The sequence below is a fragment of the Streptopelia decaocto genome (assembly GCF_964273445.1).
Source record: "Streptopelia decaocto genome assembly, chromosome: 8".
Classification (NCBI taxonomy): Eukaryota; Metazoa; Chordata; class Aves; order Columbiformes; family Columbidae; genus Streptopelia; species Streptopelia decaocto.
The window spans coordinates 10489642-10507484 of NC_138662.1; the positions used below are offsets into that span (position 1 = coordinate 10489642).

The 17843-nt window shown below is 36.7% G+C and overlaps 1 protein-coding gene across 1 annotated transcript in view; it reads right to left on the reverse strand.

Annotated features, from left to right (window-relative positions):
- The window catches only part of LOC309443302 (contactin-6-like), a 140323-nt gene that overhangs the window by 86194 nt on the left and 36286 nt on the right, over positions 1-17843 (reverse strand). The window lies entirely within an intron of this gene.

A 17843-nucleotide genomic window follows, 5' to 3' on the forward strand; every position in this document is an offset into this window, starting at 1 on the left:
TTACACATTAAGGTGTCCTTTGGTGTCCTTTGCTTTCAGTCAAAAGTTAAGGTCTGCTATTATACTCATCAGAGAATCCACCTCCAGACATTTGGCTATTAAGGAGGAAATATTTCAAGCCTGATTGATAATAAAATCACATATCCTGGGTGTTTGTGATTTATTTTGCAAGTAACAGTGGAGACTAGCTTCTTTGCATATTTCCTATGGAAGCTGTAAGGCCATCTATTAAATCTCTCCCATCTACCTCATACTTGTGCTTTAGATCATGACTGGAAACAGGAAAAGGTGAAACTGGGGTTTTTTGCGTTTGGTGCTTCTACATCCCTGCTCTGTGGTGAAGTGGATGTGTCAGCCTCATGTCACCCTTTGACAGACAGGAGTTCACTGACTGCAGCAAAACTCTAGTAACACAGACATTTTGCTATGGTCCATGAGAGTTCATACAGTGGGAGAGGGAAAGGGAGGACCTCTAGCATTTCCTTCTCCTCCAACCCCTCACATCCTTCGATATATTATTTTTGTATACTTCAGCTTTTGTTTTGCTTTTCCCTTTGTTTGGGCCCTTTTAAAACAGAAGTAGCATTAAATATAGGTTGATTATTCATTATTTTCACTAGAACCTGTATCTTCCCAGTGATCCACAGAGTCTAATTACAGCATATTAACACAAAGGAACAACAGAGCTGTTGGCTGTGGTGAGACCCATTTGCTTCCTCAAAATCTCAGAGATTACTGGAAGGAAAACTTTCATGGGGATTAAGTGATTTGTTTACAGCTATAACCGAATACTAGTGACAGAACTAATAAATGATCCCAGATCCTCAAATAAAGCTTAGCAACTGAATCATCCTCCGGTTCTCAGATGTCCTACATGAGAAACCCAAAAAGTTTGCATACACAGCTGGGAAAAGGATGTATTAACCCCAAAAACTAGGAGCTCTACACAGATTCATCTCCCATTGTAGTTTTCAACCACTTAAATCTATTTCCTCTAAATTTTAAAAGAGCCAGATCATCATTGTTGTCAACTTTTGTCTTTTTGTGACACTTGCTGTTTTTCTGAAAGTCCTAATCCTGGAATTGTAGGAATAATTTTTATCTAAGTAATAAGAATATAATATTTATTTTCTTAAATATAATTAATTTTTAGTCTTAATTTAATATCTGAAATATTTTTAACTAAATCAGAAAAGTTAGCAAATCCATCTTTTTAAGCTTAAAAGATTAAAATTGTTGTCTACTGATGAATGTAGCCAGGCTTTTCTGCTTCAGTGGATCTAAAGCAAAGAACATCTGGCAAAACTCTAGAGAGTGATGAACAAATAAAAATGTTTTATACTTAAGCTTTTTGACTCGAAGCCTTTTTAAAGATGGCATCTGATAATCACAATGTTTACCCCATATCTTAATTAACGTGGCAATTCGTGTGTGTCTGTTAGCCTGATTTACACTGGATGTCCTTTGGAAACTCAGAAATTCAGCCCAGCTGTGAGTGTGTTTTCATGAGCAGTAGCTGTGAAAAATAGCCTCCGAAAGAATCAGAATAAAATTCAACATAGCAGTCAAAAAAGTTTGATTATTTTTCATACCATAATGGCTGTTTGGGTAGACACATCGTATTTAAGGCATATCTCATTTTATAAAGGAGATAGCATGGGTATACTAGAAAGAAAAAATACATCCTCTCAGTTTAGGATATAAAGTAAGTCAGGATAGTAAACAGCTGAGATGTGTTAGTGGTTTGAAGATAAAATATTAAACTTGGCTGAACATTATATGTGATGTTATAAGTGACATGACAGACCATAAAATGTAGTAAATCCCATAAAAAGTATCAATTTCCTTAACTTTTTCATTCTGTTAAACTTTGTAGACTATGTGTGAACTTAGAGTAGACTCTAAATATTTCATGACTTATCCATAACTAGTGGACACAGGTGAAAATCTCAGAAAATATGAAGCAAACCCAGTGAAAAAAAGCTGTTGCTGAACTGCATTCAAGACATGATATGACCTTGCTGTTCGCTTTTGGTAGGGTTACTCAAATACCTAAAGACAAGTGTGTATTTCAGCCATTATCTCTGTCTTGAGCTTAAATACATCTTTTTATTATTATTATTCTTTATATTGTGGTTCTTCCAGAGGTCTTTAGTCACAGAGAAAGATGCTGTAGGAAAAATAAATAGCTCATATGTTAGAGTTCTAACTTTCTGATCAGAAAGATTACACATCTCCCAAAATTGGCCCAAGACCTTACACTATTTTTCCTTTATTTCATACTTTTCAGGATCAAATGGTTCTAAAATAAACCAGAAATCTGTTTCTTATAGTAGCCTTTCTTGTTGTAGTGAGTTGAAAAGACAATTTGTTCAGAAAACCATGTGAGGAAAGGCGAAGTGGCTCTCAGAGATGGTGGCTGGACACAGTTAAATGATCTTTGTTTCTTTTCCTGTTCCTCTTCTATTTTTAATCCCTTGACAATTTTTAAGACTTCTTTTTTCACTGTTTCTGCAATTGATCCTTTGACTTCTCTTTTCTTTGGCAGGAATTTTCTTCCCTTCTGGGTTAATTGACTTAACCTGTTAGTCATTCTCATTACCTTCCCAGAACTGCCAGTGAAAAGTTTTTCTAAAGCACCAAAATGAACTAGGGATCATTGTTCCATTTTTTAAAATAAATGTAGCTGGGTGGGCCTGAAGTTAGTGGTGGTGAGTTACCTGATGAACATAAAACCCCCTGATTTAGTTGATGAAAATGTAAATATTTTGGTAAATATTAAATTAAATTTCCCTGATGAGTTCTAAGTGGAATTTAGACTCATTTGTCATTTGCAGACTTTTGAATATCTTAGTTTTGTATCCCCTTCCAGTATCCTTAATGCAGCACAGTGTTGAATAAGGACACAATAGTTTACAAGTACCTCAACACCTCCTTTACAGTAGACACATTGCAGACCCTATCACAAAAACATTGTCCATGAATTTTAGTAAAGGCAGTTTCATGCTATCATTTTGTTTTCTCTTTAATATCCTTTTCTTCCTGCCTGATCTGCAATAGAGAATAACACCGAATTTGTGAGAAATGATGTGCACTTTTTGAGCCAATGGTGTGTTGTGAGTCCATCTCTTATTTATAGAAAAGGTCAGAGTGGTCATTTCTAATTTCCTGATCCATCCTTTTGTGTTTTGTATAGAGAACAGTCATATATTTCTCTTTCATTCTCCAAATTTGATACCAGTCACCATGATTTCTCCAGAGATACATATGACAAATGAAATTTTGTAAGATTGTTTAATATTTTTTAAAATTTAAATAATTTCGATCTTTTTAATCTATTGGAACATGAATATTTGATTAAATTTATCATTTTTATACACAAAACTTGTGTGCAAATCCTCAGCATACTGGTTGAAAGCAAATATAATTTATTGTTATGGAGTGTTTTATAAGAAGTTAAAATGTATTTCTTTATGATACCAAATCAGTTTGATCTCCATAATTATGCTAGTCTGAATTAAAATCTAAAGTATGAAAATGAAACAAGATTCCTTTAATCATTATATGATATTGTCTTCAGCCAATATCGAGATTAACGCAGTGCCAATGGAAGAGGAGGAAGCCTATTTTTTTCATAATTATGTATCAGCAGAGGATATCCCAGTGCTTTCTTCTCATTGCTTTATGGGCAATGGTTAGTTATATTGGGCTACAATATTCATAACAAATGTAGTCAAGGAGTTCTTGGTTAGTCACAGTAAATATTTAAAAGCTTATGCACTTTCCCATCCAGACAAGGAGAATGAGACACAAATTTGGAGTCCAAAGTTAGTCAACTTAATTTCCAGCCAAATCCTGCTTTTTGTTCTTTCCTGTTGTTTGGATGGCTTCACATTCAGCTCCTTATGGGGTATCTGCTTAAATAGAAATGCTAAGCAATAACGCCTGAGAGCAACTGAGGCTGGCCAGGACCCAGTCTGTAACATATAAATATATACAGATAACTGATTGGGCCAGCGTTACAAACCAGCTGACTTTTTATCCTTTTCCTAATACGTATTTTCCTTTCTATTGTGTGTTTTGGTTTTCTTTTTCAAAGTGGAGTTGCAATTACTGTTGCCCCAAATTGGTCAGTAATATCAGATAAACACCATGCCCCATTTGCAGAGAAAGACCACATAAGGCTTTTTGTTTGCCTGAGTAAATCTGTTCCTAGTAGACAAACTCAAGAGGATTCCTTGTTCAAGGACCAGAAACATAGAGTTCTATTGGTTTGAGAGATCCAAAATCTGCAATATTTGCAGCTTCTGTGATTGTTTCTGTTACCATGACATTTTGTGGAGCTTCTTGGAGATTAGGAGTCCTTTGTGCTGTGTGTTATAGAACAAGTAGCTAGAGGTCTTGCATTGAAGCACCCCAAATAAATGATGGGCTAGGGATGTTCTTTCCCCACTTGGACTCAAGCAGCAGGGATGGAAGAGTCATGCTTCTGCCTAGGTAGTCATATACATAGAATATCAGTGTATCCTTACCAAAGGTTGTTAGAATAAAGAGGCCAGAATAATGGTAAAACCTGTTCTCCCAAAAGTTTCTAAATGCAAAACTGCCATAATTCACATAAGCAAACCAGATACGGAGGAATTTATCCAGGCTATTAAGTTCCAGGAAGGCTGTAAATTCCAGGGGTAGTGAGTTTCTAATGAATCTTTCTTAATGTGCCTTAGATAGAGCCTCATATCTGATTCAAAACATTAATATGACTTTATGGGCCAAAGCTGACACCTGATTAAGAGGCCTCTTTTAAATCAGCTTGATAGTAAAACACCTGTCAGTTCTAGCAAAAAGGATGGTATAGGTGAGCTAGAGACTTCTTCCTTGTAATGACAGCATGAGCAGCAAATATATGAAAAATCCGAATGACTTCAAAACATGTTTAATTTTCTTCACAGCTGAAGAAATTAGTAAGTTTTAATTGGAAGAGGGGGAATTTGTAGGGCCCACGGATCTTTAAATGGGATTGAGCCTTTCCTGGAAAATGATATTAGGACTTTTGATTGAATCTTGTCAGAAGCAAAACGGAATTTTTATTTTCCTCATTAAAAGCCTGGACCAGGTAGCTCAAGGACTTTAAAATTAGCATGGCAGATGGCAAAATGAGAGACTGCTAACAGGAAAGAATAAAGTAATACACATCAGTTCAGGGAATCAGGCATTAACACTGAACAGAAGATGGGAGAAGAAGTAAGAAGCATAAAAGGGCCCATGAAAGCATTCTGGAAAAAAAAAAACCAACTTGTCAGTACTAAAGGCAATGGGAGGCAGGCTTCCCTCCTCTCCCTCTTAATGACACTCAGTTCTCAATCAGAGAGTGAAGCAGGAGACTACAGAGAAAGGGAGATTAGAAGAGATGTTATAGGCTTGAGCAGGCAGAAGCAACCTAAAACCTGTAGGATTTTCCCAAAGGGCCTTCAACTTTCATGTGTTTTCTCCCTTCAGACATTGATGCAAAGAGCTCCAGAGACACAGGGTTCCTTTCAAGTTTCAGCTTCTCTTGAAAAAGTCAAATTGGGAGTAGTGGTGAAATTCCACATTGTCTCTGTTATCAGACACCAAAACCAGAAAGACACTTAGTTAACTCTGATGTAGGGAGAGAGGTAGGTGTCGAGGAGGCGTGCAGGGTGAAGTCCTGGCCCCACTGAAGTCAGAGAAACTCTCAGTAATGAATTGAAGCTTTGCGCTTGAGTCTAGATTTTCTATATGAAGCTGTCTATAAAATGACAGTCAACAGTGCAAGGCATCCCTTTAATCTGGGACACAGTAAGCTAGCGATACCCCTTCCTTGTAGATTTGAAAAACAGTGAGTGTATGGAGATGAAAGGAGGTGTAGCTGTGAACCTGCCATTTCCCAGCAACAGGGTTGGAGCCCTCATGGGCAGGTTGCCTGTGGCTCAAGACCGGAATAGTTAGGGTGTCTCCATTCTCAGCAAATGGCACAGAAGTTTTAATTATCTTCAATGAGAACTATTCTGTATCCCCTAGGTTGTATTCCTTGAAAAATTATACAAATATTACAAGGCTTTTTCTAATATTAAACATAAATATGTAGGTAGGGTGACCTAAACGTGATGTGGCAAGCAATGCACTTACTGCACATTTTCCTGTAGTATTTGGGTGTGAAAACAAATAATAAGACTATAAAATATTATTTTAATTACTAATATACCAGCTGTCAGGATTGCCAGATTCTAGCATATAAAAATAAAGTGCAATGTATCACAGGTAATAATTATGGAAATATTGTGCAAAACCAAGCGTATTCTTGAATTCTGAGGCTTTTTCAATTGAATATACATATCAACAAAAGATTTTGTCAACATCTGATGCTCATATATTTTTAACAGTTCTATTATGATTAACCAGTATCGCTTCAACACTTGAAGTAACTTTCTGTGAATCTAATTGGGTATCAGTGAATTTATTAGCCACCTGCATTTTAGGCTAACAGATACACACATTGTAATTCCAATATAATTAAAGCTAGATCTCTACATGTCAAAATGTGATGTTTCTCACTGCATCATACTGTCTACAGCAACCAAATTCTTACTTCAGATTTACACAATACTAACTTTATTCAATACAAAACCTAAATATTCCCTAAAGATTCCAATCCAGAAGTTCAAGATACAATGAAGGAAAATTGCTCATAATTGAAGCATTCTAGATAGCATTCAATGGAGCTTCACTAATTTACACTTTTGGTTACAGATGAGCACAGATTTATGAACAATTTATTGTGGACATATGTGTAAAGGTACAATAGCCTGAAAAGGTATAGGGGCTATAAACAGACCAGTGTGTGAACTGCATTAATAATGTAATATTCTATTAAAAAATAAATAAATAAATGTGTGAGTAATAATGCTATAATTACTAACTGCGCATGACTTCATTGGCTGTATTGAAAGATTTTCTGAAGACTTTTGTGCTATCGTGCAAGATGTAGACAAGATAAAAGAAGCCTTTTTATTTGTGAAAGTGATTTTCTTATGTCATGAACTTGATTGTGTCCTTCAGATACAGAACTATTGTGGAACAGCCACCTAATTACAGAGACAAATATCCACAATGAAGTTAGAGGGATGTGTCTTCATGATGTATAGTAATTCTGACGTGCACTCTTCTCAATGAAATTTCATTAGTTTTTGTGTTACTAGGCAAGATGAATAAATAAGAATGAACCTTTCCAATCTACTGCACAAGTGTTTTGTTCACTGTAATTTCAGTTATAAGCGAGACCTAGATTCAATGACAGATACTGTTTGCTGCATTGTACTGCTGTAATATTCATTTGGCACCATTGCCAACCTGACTGAAGGCTTAATTCAATAATTTACAATACAGGAAAAGATAACAGCTATATCATTTAATATCATAACAGTTAAATAAATCCAGCACTTTTTTTCTTTGTAATTTTTTTCATACAAAATATAACTGTGCTTTACTGTCTTAAGAGGATGGTGATTAATTAAACTCAGCTAATTTTGTCACTGTTAGTGTTGATCAGCTCTGGGTTTTTGTGTGATGACCCCAAAACTCCATTGCAACTGTTGATAGATGCTCTGTAGAAAAGAGGAGAGAGAGAAACACCGATTTGAATAAGCATGTAACAACATGGCGAGCTACAGTTCTGCTTGTACTCAAAACCAGGGAAAACAAAAACGAAAAACAGAGACCTTCCATTTCAGACCCATTTCAGCCTTTTCATTAAGCATCTTGCCTTGCAGACCTGTGCTCCCATCCAGTGACTCGGGAGGCAGAAGGAGATAAAAAGGAATTGCTCCATTGCCTCCTTCCTCTCGACCCTGAGCAAGCCTGGGAGAAGGAAGAGCTTTGCCTCTCTTTTCTCCCTTTTTCTTTGTTAGGGTAAACCATCCGAGTGGTTTCAAGAAGCTAGACTGAAATGTCTTACTCCTCCACCCCGTTCCTGGCTACCTTGGGCTATCTGGGACAACCAAGCCTCAAAAGTTCATTTACACAAATCTTTACCATCTTTCTTGGCACCTCTCTTCCTGCCCCATGGCAGAAAGACTTGGGGAATCTGTTGGGAAAATATGGATCAATTACAACTGAATTTACTGGGACACTTGTTGTTTTTTTTTTTAATTATTTCCCCAGTGTGACTACAATTTCAGTATAGAAAATGTGCAGCAGCCTGACGAATGCTAAGTTTGGCTAACATTTTCATAGCTGGTAGTAGATACAGTTTCAGGCTTCATCAATTCTTTAATTTTTTTCTATGTAGAGAGTATGAGCTTTGAAGTCAGTGAAAGCCTTTCAGTGGCCTAATCCCTACTGAACAAAGTATAAGCAACTGATACTCCATTTTTTTCTTAGTCTTCTCTGTATGAGAAACACTGTCCTGTGTAACGTATACTTATCCTATACTTATGTGCATACATAAATATATATAATATAGGCATCCTTGCTAGCAAATACACACATAAATACACACACACTATAGGGAAAGAGGGAAGAGATCTGCTAAGAATGTCTCTTTGCTCTTCTATTTATATTGTCTACAAGCTACGTAATAATGATAATTGATGTACTAAATACTTTAGTGTTTGAAAACTAAGATTTCAGTGTGCAACTGCTACTGATGACAGCTGCATTATCTTCAAGCAGATGCTTACTAGCAAAAATCCAGCCACACTGGAATGAAAAAGAAATTATGAAAAAGGCTAGTTTGTAAAGAGTATGAACATACTAAAGCAAACAATGAATCCTGTTTTGTTTCCAGAGGGCACACTTTGTAATTTCCATTCTGTTCAAAAGGAAATGTTGTAATGTGAAGAAGCATTTTGGTTTTTTTTCAGTGTTATGAGTCCCAGACCTTGTGGAAAGCTAGATACAATCACCATTGTAACAGACTTAAATTGTAGGTGGATGTTTAAGGTCTGTGTACATGTTATTTAAATTTTACTTATTTACTTTGAATAACTGGAACGAAATGGCTGCTTCGTAGATTCTTGCTTTTCCCACTAGGGTTTAAATAACAGGCATGAATGAAGTCAGTCAGGAACTAGCTGTAAAAACTTGACATCAGAAATTATTTTGTATGTAGATAGAAAGGTTTATATTCTGGAATAAAGCTTAGAAATAATAGAGATCATGAAGATAATAGAAAAACATGTGAAGATAATTTATTTTTGTAGTCCAAATTACTACCACAGCAAAAATCCTTAGGGCACAGGAAGATCTGATATAGAAATTTCAGGCTGCCACCTACTTTTTGCTTTCAGATGATTGATAACTTGGGAATAAAATCTTGGAAAATAAATCATTTTAAGCAATTAAGGTAATGTCAAACCAGGCAAGATTAAAAAGATCTTTATTTTCTTACATATAATTGAAGAGGAATGCAAGAGATATTTATAACATTTTAAACCTAAGGCTGATCTGATTAAAGCTAGATTAATCAGGCAGGATATTATCGAAATATTTATCGTATTGACTGACTGATTTACATATGCCTGTCATCACAGTATTAACATGCATTTAGTAGACAAACTACATTTGGAACTTAAAATTAAACAAAAAAAAAAAGTCTGTACCAAAAATCAGGTACAGTCTATTGCAAAATTGACTGTTGGTTAATGAAGAAACTCAAGGGTCAAGCAAAAATGTCTCTTTGCTTTCCCTCTTAGCTCTTTGCGTTGCCATAGAAGTAGAGAACTGCTGCCTGGTGTGGGGTATATGGCACAATTCTCTGCCCCCAGGGGATTTGGTTTAATTGTGTCTGAAAAATCATCCCCGTTCTGCTCTGGACCGGGTATTGCATGTAACATAAAAGTAGAAGAATATACAGCATAGCTATATGCCGTCTCTGCTTTTACAAGTCTTCTTTAAGTGTCTACTTTGGCTGACTCTCTCATAATCAGTTGGATGCACCTTTATTTTAAGCCAGTATGGCTGTTTAGATGTGATGTACTTTGTGATATACTTTCTTGTATAGCATGACCTGCAGATCCGCCTCATCTTTAGAGTACTTATGTTTAATTATTATTTTGGCATCCTGGCAAAAAACAAAACAAAACAAAACAACATGCTACTATCATAAGAAGCAGAAGGGAAATAGTGATTTAAACAGTCTGTATCTCAAAAAAATCTCATTGGGATTTCATGGAAAATAGCTTTACCATTAGACACCTACTGCATTTCAGCAACCTGCTGAAAACAGTGAGGTGCAACAGCTCCCCGTGAAAGGACATCATAATCCTCTATTGTGGAAAATATTAGGCAACCAAAATATAATTAGCATTGTATATTATGTTATTGTGTCAGACACTGAAAGCTCCCAGGCACTTTTAAAATAAATAGAATAAACAGAGAAAAACGAAACTGAACTCTGTGAAATGTCATCAACTAAGATCTGTTTTATTACTGGCAATTAAACAGTGAAAGTCAAAACACAAGGTATCATTATCACTCATTGATTAAAAACTAGTTAGAATATTGCATTTCGAACTAACCTACTGCTTTGCTCATTATGTATTTCAGCATGAGCAACGGCACAATATTTCAGAAATAATTAGGAACACAGCATAAGCGATCAGTACTAATGTTGTTGAATAAAATTGCCAAAGCAAATGATTATAGATCAGCCAAAAGACACTATTCAAAGCCATCATCTTTTGAGACTATTTAATATCTTCATGATGATCTCTTTCTGGGCAAACAGAAATGAAGTTAAAGTCTTTCCAGTAATGGCATCCTAAAATTCAGCAGAAGCCACAAACATCACTGCATTTTTGGGTAAATAACTGCTAGCAGTTGAGTTGCTTGGGCAATTTTTGTCTATAGTCTCTGTTTTAAAGGAGCTGATATCAACATTTCTGATGTCTGGCAAGCTGGGAATGTCTCCCTGTCAAATTACTGTTGTTTTCCATTCAAGTTAAAAATGACCTTTATCTGATCTATTCTCAAAAAAAAATGACAGCATAAATAGCAAAACAAAACCCAATTGAAAGGAGGAAAAAAAAAAAAAAAAGGCAGCCTGATAGGGATGCACTTAAATTCAGCTTTGGAGCAGAGACAGGGAAGGGTTCGGCAGACAGAGCTGACCTAACCATGGCAGGAATTGGGACCAGGTGTATGTGAAGTGGAAATGCTGCTGGACGTGTCAGCAGGCTGAAAAACCTGGGGAAAATTGGAAAGGGGGAGAGACCTTTGATATACCTTTAAGGCAGCCCCTTTCCCCTTCCAGTGTCCATGTTTGACATCATTTCAATGCTCTACTGTTATAAACAGCAGTAGTCCAAAACACAGTTTTCATTAGGTGTCCCAGTTAATCCTTCCTGAGGCACTCACTCCAGAGAAGAGCATGTAGAGCATGGGATGATATGCCACTTGGGAAGATTTTGTACGATTTGTCCTCTTGTGTCTCTTGCGCATGTGTTTCCAGAGGAAAACCAGAAACAGAAATCCTTTTCATAGGCAGATATCAAAACCTCCACATCTCTGGTACCTGCTTGATTGCCAGTGACAGTTTAGTCGCCTGTTATCTTTACCCTCATAGCTGCTTCTTTTTATCTCTACTTTCATTATCTGTTGTAATCTGGCAATTTTAATAATCAGGAATTATTTCTTAATTAAAAAAATACTTTCATACAGATACTAAAAGCTGCAATTTCAAATCAAGTTTTTGCCTTTGTTATCATCAAAATTATTTTGCAAAACAATTTTTCCAGCTGGAATTTATACTGATTCCCCTATGCTACAGTATCTAATGCTTAGGGCACAGTTTAGTTTTTACTCTGGCCCATTACTTCATTTAAACTCTCTGTTTTCCCTCTTTTAAGAAGCACACTAAAACTAATCTAAACTTTATGCCTTCTCCCTGCCTGGCAGCCTTACAGAAAGGACAGTATGAGTGTGGCCAGAACCGAGTCCAGGCTTAGGACATCCTTATACTTATGTCATTCCACAGAGTTCTCTGCAATTTTGTACAATTTCACTTATTGGGCTGGAAACAGAAATAGAGATCATGCAATCAACATTCTCAATAGCCTGATGGGAGTTCTAATGCAAGGACAATAATGAAACACAGGGAAAACATTTCACATGTATTACTTTTCTGTAATTTTTCTCTAATCCAAAAATCACAAAAATGCTGTAATTCTGCAGAAATCTTGCATACTTGGATTGCATATTTTTCCAAGCTATGGTAGGAACTGATAACAGGCTGCTAAATTACTGCTTAATAAACCACTAAATGACTGCTATCTAAGATAACGGGGCACTAAATGACGACTATTCAGGGAAAAAGTAGGAGTGCCAGAAGAACTGCAAGAGGACTCTGCATAGAGGAAAATTGGATTAGTCATCTCATCTGTGCCAGTGCTGAAATTCAAACTGAAGCAAATTTGAAAAAAAAAAAAATATAGGAAAGGGGTTTTATGCCATAATGTGCCAAAGGAAAAAGTACACTCAATGTGGGAGCTACTTCTTATCACAGCGAAGCTGAGTTGGGGCAGGGAGTATTTCAATTACAGCCATAACGTGAGCAGTAAACTCTAATAAATGTAAAGACAAAATAAAATGCAAAGGCAAAAACCAAAAATCTTCAAATAACATAATGACAATATTACTTAAAAAAATAAAAAAAAATATAGAGATGGTGGAGAATTTCAGGCTGTAAAGACAAAAGGCCAGGTGTTACTTGAATTCAGGTTCCTGATCCCCTGATTTCAATGGGGTTTAGGTATTGAAGTTTCTTACCATGAGGGCTAGAGCCCTGATCAAAAGAAGTGAAAGGCACCAGCAAGGTCCATGAGGGACTGCTTTTTTTCAGTCCATACATCACCGTCTGGTGTCATCCATCTACAGGAAGGGTTGTCCCAGAAGGCTGAAAACATATTTGCTTGACTTGTAGTAGTTGGAAAATTGTATCATCTTGACTGATACTTAATGTGTCTGCTGTGTAGTATCATCAGTAGAGTTATGACAAACCGTCTGAAGGCCATATTTCTGGGGAATGACATAATCAATGATAGATACAACTCTAATTTAGGCAGGCTTAGAGTGCAGAGTTTTAAAGGAAAGAAAGTACGGTATTACATGTTTCCTCTCCTCAATAACTGCATTCAGCTGAATTTACAACACGTCTTGTATTAACGCATTTATTTTCTGCGTCCTAGTATTTTCACGTCTCTATTATCTTGAAAACTATATGGGCATTTTAGTAAAATGTCAGTGCAATATAACACATTGTTGTTTTATTATTTTCACTTGCAGTGAATGTCCAACTTTGGGCTGACAAAAGTGCTCTTTTCTCAACTTCTACCTATAATTTAGATATGTATAAGCACAGTGCAGTATTTCACACTTATCAGACTGTGACATAAAATCTTGAATTTCCTTAAAATATATATGAATTTCAGTTGATTTTTCAAATCAAATGGTTTAGATTTACAGCCCAAACTGTAAAACCAAGTTAATTTAAGGCACAAAATGTGAATTAGGCTCGATTCTGTTCATGGTATTTCAGTCTTTTCCATACAAATGTTAGATGCTTAACTTTCAGGTCAGTCTTGATCTGTAAAATACAGTAACATTTAAAATCATATAAGGATCCTGGTATTGTGAAGGAATTAAATTCAAATCTTCAGAACTTTTGATCTGCAGCTATCTGTCCCTAGAAATGTTTCAAATTTGTAGATGTGCAGCTCCAAATATTGTATTTCTGTACTTCTTCAGAAAATATCATTTTTGACAGCACTGACCAAGCACAGATCTTACTCACCATGAGTAACCTGAAGCAGCTCAGATGCACCAGTGCTGGTTTGTCACACTGAGAACATGAGCTCCACTCTCTCTTAAAATGCTCCAGCTCTTCAGGAGCTGATGACTGAAAGTTACTCTGGAAATGACTGCAGGGGGACACACCTGCAGATGATGCAATTTTACACTGCTTTTAATATCTAACAGTTCATTTTGCCAGAGAAGAAGGAAAGAGACAATGAATATGTCTTTTTGATACTGTCATGTAGCTGGCAAAGATCCGAGTTCTTTGTTGTTTTTTTTTTACCTACTTTGGCTAATGACTTTCCGCTACTTTCGAATTGAGGAAGCTTTTGTAAAAGTAAATATCACTACAAAACACATTCAGAAATTTTGTGAAAGTAAACCCTTCAAGAGGTGTGAATTTAAACGTTATCACAGAATCGACTGGGTTGGAAAAGACCTCAGAGATCACCAAGTCCAACCCTTGGTCCAACTTCAGTCCACTTACTAGATCATGGCACTAAGCGCCATGTCCAGTCTCAGTTTAAAAACCTCCAGGGCCGGTGAGTCCACCGCCTCCCTGGGAAGCCATTCCAATGCCTGATCACTCTCTCTGTAAAGAATTTCTTTCTAATATCCAGCCTAAATTTCCCCTGGCAGAGTTTAAGCCCATGCCCCCTTGTCCTGTTGCTGACTGCCTGGGAGAAGAGCCCAATCCCCACCTGGCTATAACCTCCCTTCAGGTAGTTATGTCATAGAAAGTCTTGAAAATACATTTGGAAACAAAAATGAACCTGGAATCCAGATAAACTTCATGTGGTTTCAGATTTTATAAAGAGTAATAATAAAACTGGCTTTGTTGTTTGCTTTCTGTACTTTGATATACATATTAACAGTGTGGAGGTATTCCTGGTCTCTGGATCTCCCTGTATGCTCTTAGTGTTCTGTGGCTATTCTTAGACTCTCTAAAGCAGGGGTGTGAAACTCATTTTCACCTGGGGAGTAGTTATATTTACACAGTCCTAAAATTACATTTGGCCCTTTGAAGGCAACTGGGAGGCTGATGTGGCCCCCTGTGAAAATGAGATTCACACCCCTGCTCTAACGAGAAGACAGTATTGTTACTGGTCAGTAAGCCTTGCAAGCCAGGGGCATCATTGGGAATAAACACTATTCGAATTTGTAATTAGATTGGTATGATATTAAGGAGATATACCTTTCTTTAAGGCAACTTTGTGGAGTACATATGCACCACCATTTTAATTGCAACACCACACATAATTTGGTATACCGTCAATTTATCTTCAGGAGACGCTGGGGGTTAATTTAGTTAAAAAAAAAAAAATAGACTAATTAGAAGATGACAAGTTATAGCTGATAAGGTCACTTGCCAGGCAAATATGAATTCAATATCTATTGCATAAATGACTACATTTTCTCTGGCCTAGAGCATACTATTTCTGTTTTGCAAAACCAGAAATGTTTACAAGAAAGACGCAGAGCAAACTCTTTTATTTCTACTACATTCAGTGTAAGGCAGAATAAATCTAATCAGAAAGAGTAATTTGAGGTATAATGTTATATTCTGATCTAAATTGCATTATCTCATCAGTGATTTCAGTAGCTTTAGACTAATATGACTGAAATATGAATCTGATTAATGCTCAACAAGACATTACTAGAGATTAACCCCTGCAGTTTTTTCACATTGCCTGTACTGGTATCCATTTTTTTATAAGCTGTAGGAAAAGTAATCAATCATCAAAAACTATTTGGCATAAATGTGTGAAGTGAGACAATATTAGAGGATGAGGAAATTGCATTCCATAAATCACTTTTGTGTTGGTGGGAAGCCCATCTAAGCATGTGAGTCAAAGTTTGGATAGATTTTACTCTAAACTACAAAGCCATTTTCCAGGGTGAGTTCAGGGCACAGATGATGAGATGGAGACTGTGCTGTGGTTTGGGAGGAGAGGCAGCCTAGATAACTGCTGGGGCAATGGAACAATATGAACAAAAATTTGTACAAGAGCACACAGCAATTCAGCAAAGGGGAAGCCAGTTCCAAAGGACAGTGTTTCTCCTCTGATTTTATGCTTTTATTTTTGAGACAGTTCTCTCAATTGATGGTGAGCTTTGCATCTGCTTTTAAGGAAATCCAGTGGCAAAAAAAAAATATACCCATTCAGGAGATCAATGCATATAAATAACCATGCAACAAGGGTTTGCAATGATGCTGAAGTGCCTGAGCCCCTGCCTGTCCAAGAGCTGGGGGGATAGGAAAGAGAACATCTGCCACATGGGCTGAATAAAAGGTGAAGATGCCAGCAGAGCTTTCGAACCCTCCTGTCCCTCTCCTGAGCAGCCCTCTCGGTGGCACTGGCAGCAAAACAAGGGCTCAGGGCGACATTTCCAGCAGGTGAGATGTGACTTCGCTTGGCTCTGCCTGTGCTTGTCACCCCCCTGTACACTGCAGCTTTCTTGGTGCTGTCTGCTTAAATTACTAATGCGAATGAACTAATGAAGATCAGGAAATGACCTTTTTGTGTCTCCTATTTGTTTGTGAGCAAAAGTGAATAATGTTCCTAAGCAGATCATGAAATGATGTTGCTTATTCAGCGAAAATATTATCCCAAGAAATAGCGTGATAGATTTGATCTTACAGACAAGCATTTTGTGAGAAGACATTTTAAAGCTATGGTGACTTCCTTTGCTGGTATCCTGAGTAGCTGTATTACTTCAGTAATCTTTCACTTTTCCCTCATAACACTCCTTCTTCCTTTTTGCCCAATTTGGAACCATCAAGAACAACTATTATATTTCTAAGGGCTTCATGGCTGCAGTAAAAGATGCATTTATCATTACAAAAGTATCTTTGTCCATGAGAACTTTTCTTTCTCACCAATGGCAGCTCACACCATGGCAAAAATTACAGGAGTCTTGATTAAAAGACCTGACTTACCTAAGTAGAAATTAATGGCTTACAGATAATTACAGCAGGCTAAAAAGCAGGAGCATGATGTTTGGAACTAAGCAATGTTGCAGATAGTGCCTTAATTAGCAGCAAAAGTGATTTAGCAGAGTAATATTCTAATATCAATTCAATTACTACAAATTATTAATAACAATAAGCACAGAATAACCAAGTTTCCCGAACAATGAGATGCAATATCTGTCAGATGAAAACATTGTGTCCCTTTAATAATGAGAATGTAATTAGAATAGAACAATAAAGCACATATTAATATTGAACACAGGAAAAAATACTATGCTATTATGCTATGCAGGAGGGAAAAAAAGATCACATGGCCAAATTCTAAAGTGGTCTAAAAATCAAACATATACAAGTAAAGGCATAGAGATTAGGATTAAAGTCTATAAATTTATCTCTTGTTGCAAAGCTGGTAGGATTTTGGACAGTATTCTCCTTCGGCTGCCCTACTACGACAAGGATTGTCACCTCCAGCTGGACCTTGCACAGGCAGGGGCAAGCAGAGAGACCCAGAGAAGTGGAGGCTGCAAGTCTTGTGGGTGTCTGCGGTCTACCTCCGCTTTCAGAAGATATCCTCTCATTCCTTCCTCTGCAGAAGAAGCTGTACAGAGCCTTATCTCTCTGGGTGCTAATTGTGATCACTATGCCATCAACTAGAGCAATTACTAACATAAATCCTGAAATGTTAGGTGTGAGTTTTTTCTCCAGCTCCTGAAACTGTTTAATTCCATGAGAATTAATCATTGCTTTTGTGTGTGTGTGTGTGTCTAACCTTAATGTTTAATGACATAATATAGAAACAGGCAATTCTGGAAGATGAAAAACAAATACAAGGTAAATAATAAGAATGCAAACAGATTATTTTTTGGTGGTGCAGGACTAGAGTCTAGTTTCACGGAAAATGCGTACTTGGCCTGTGATTTTGATTGTGTTTGGAGAAAAACCAAAACTAGGAAGATGATAGAATCTGAATGTAATAAGACCAATGAGAGGACCATTTTACAGATGGTACAGATGTAATAACTTGAGTTGAACAATGGTTCATCTCTATCTTGGATATTTT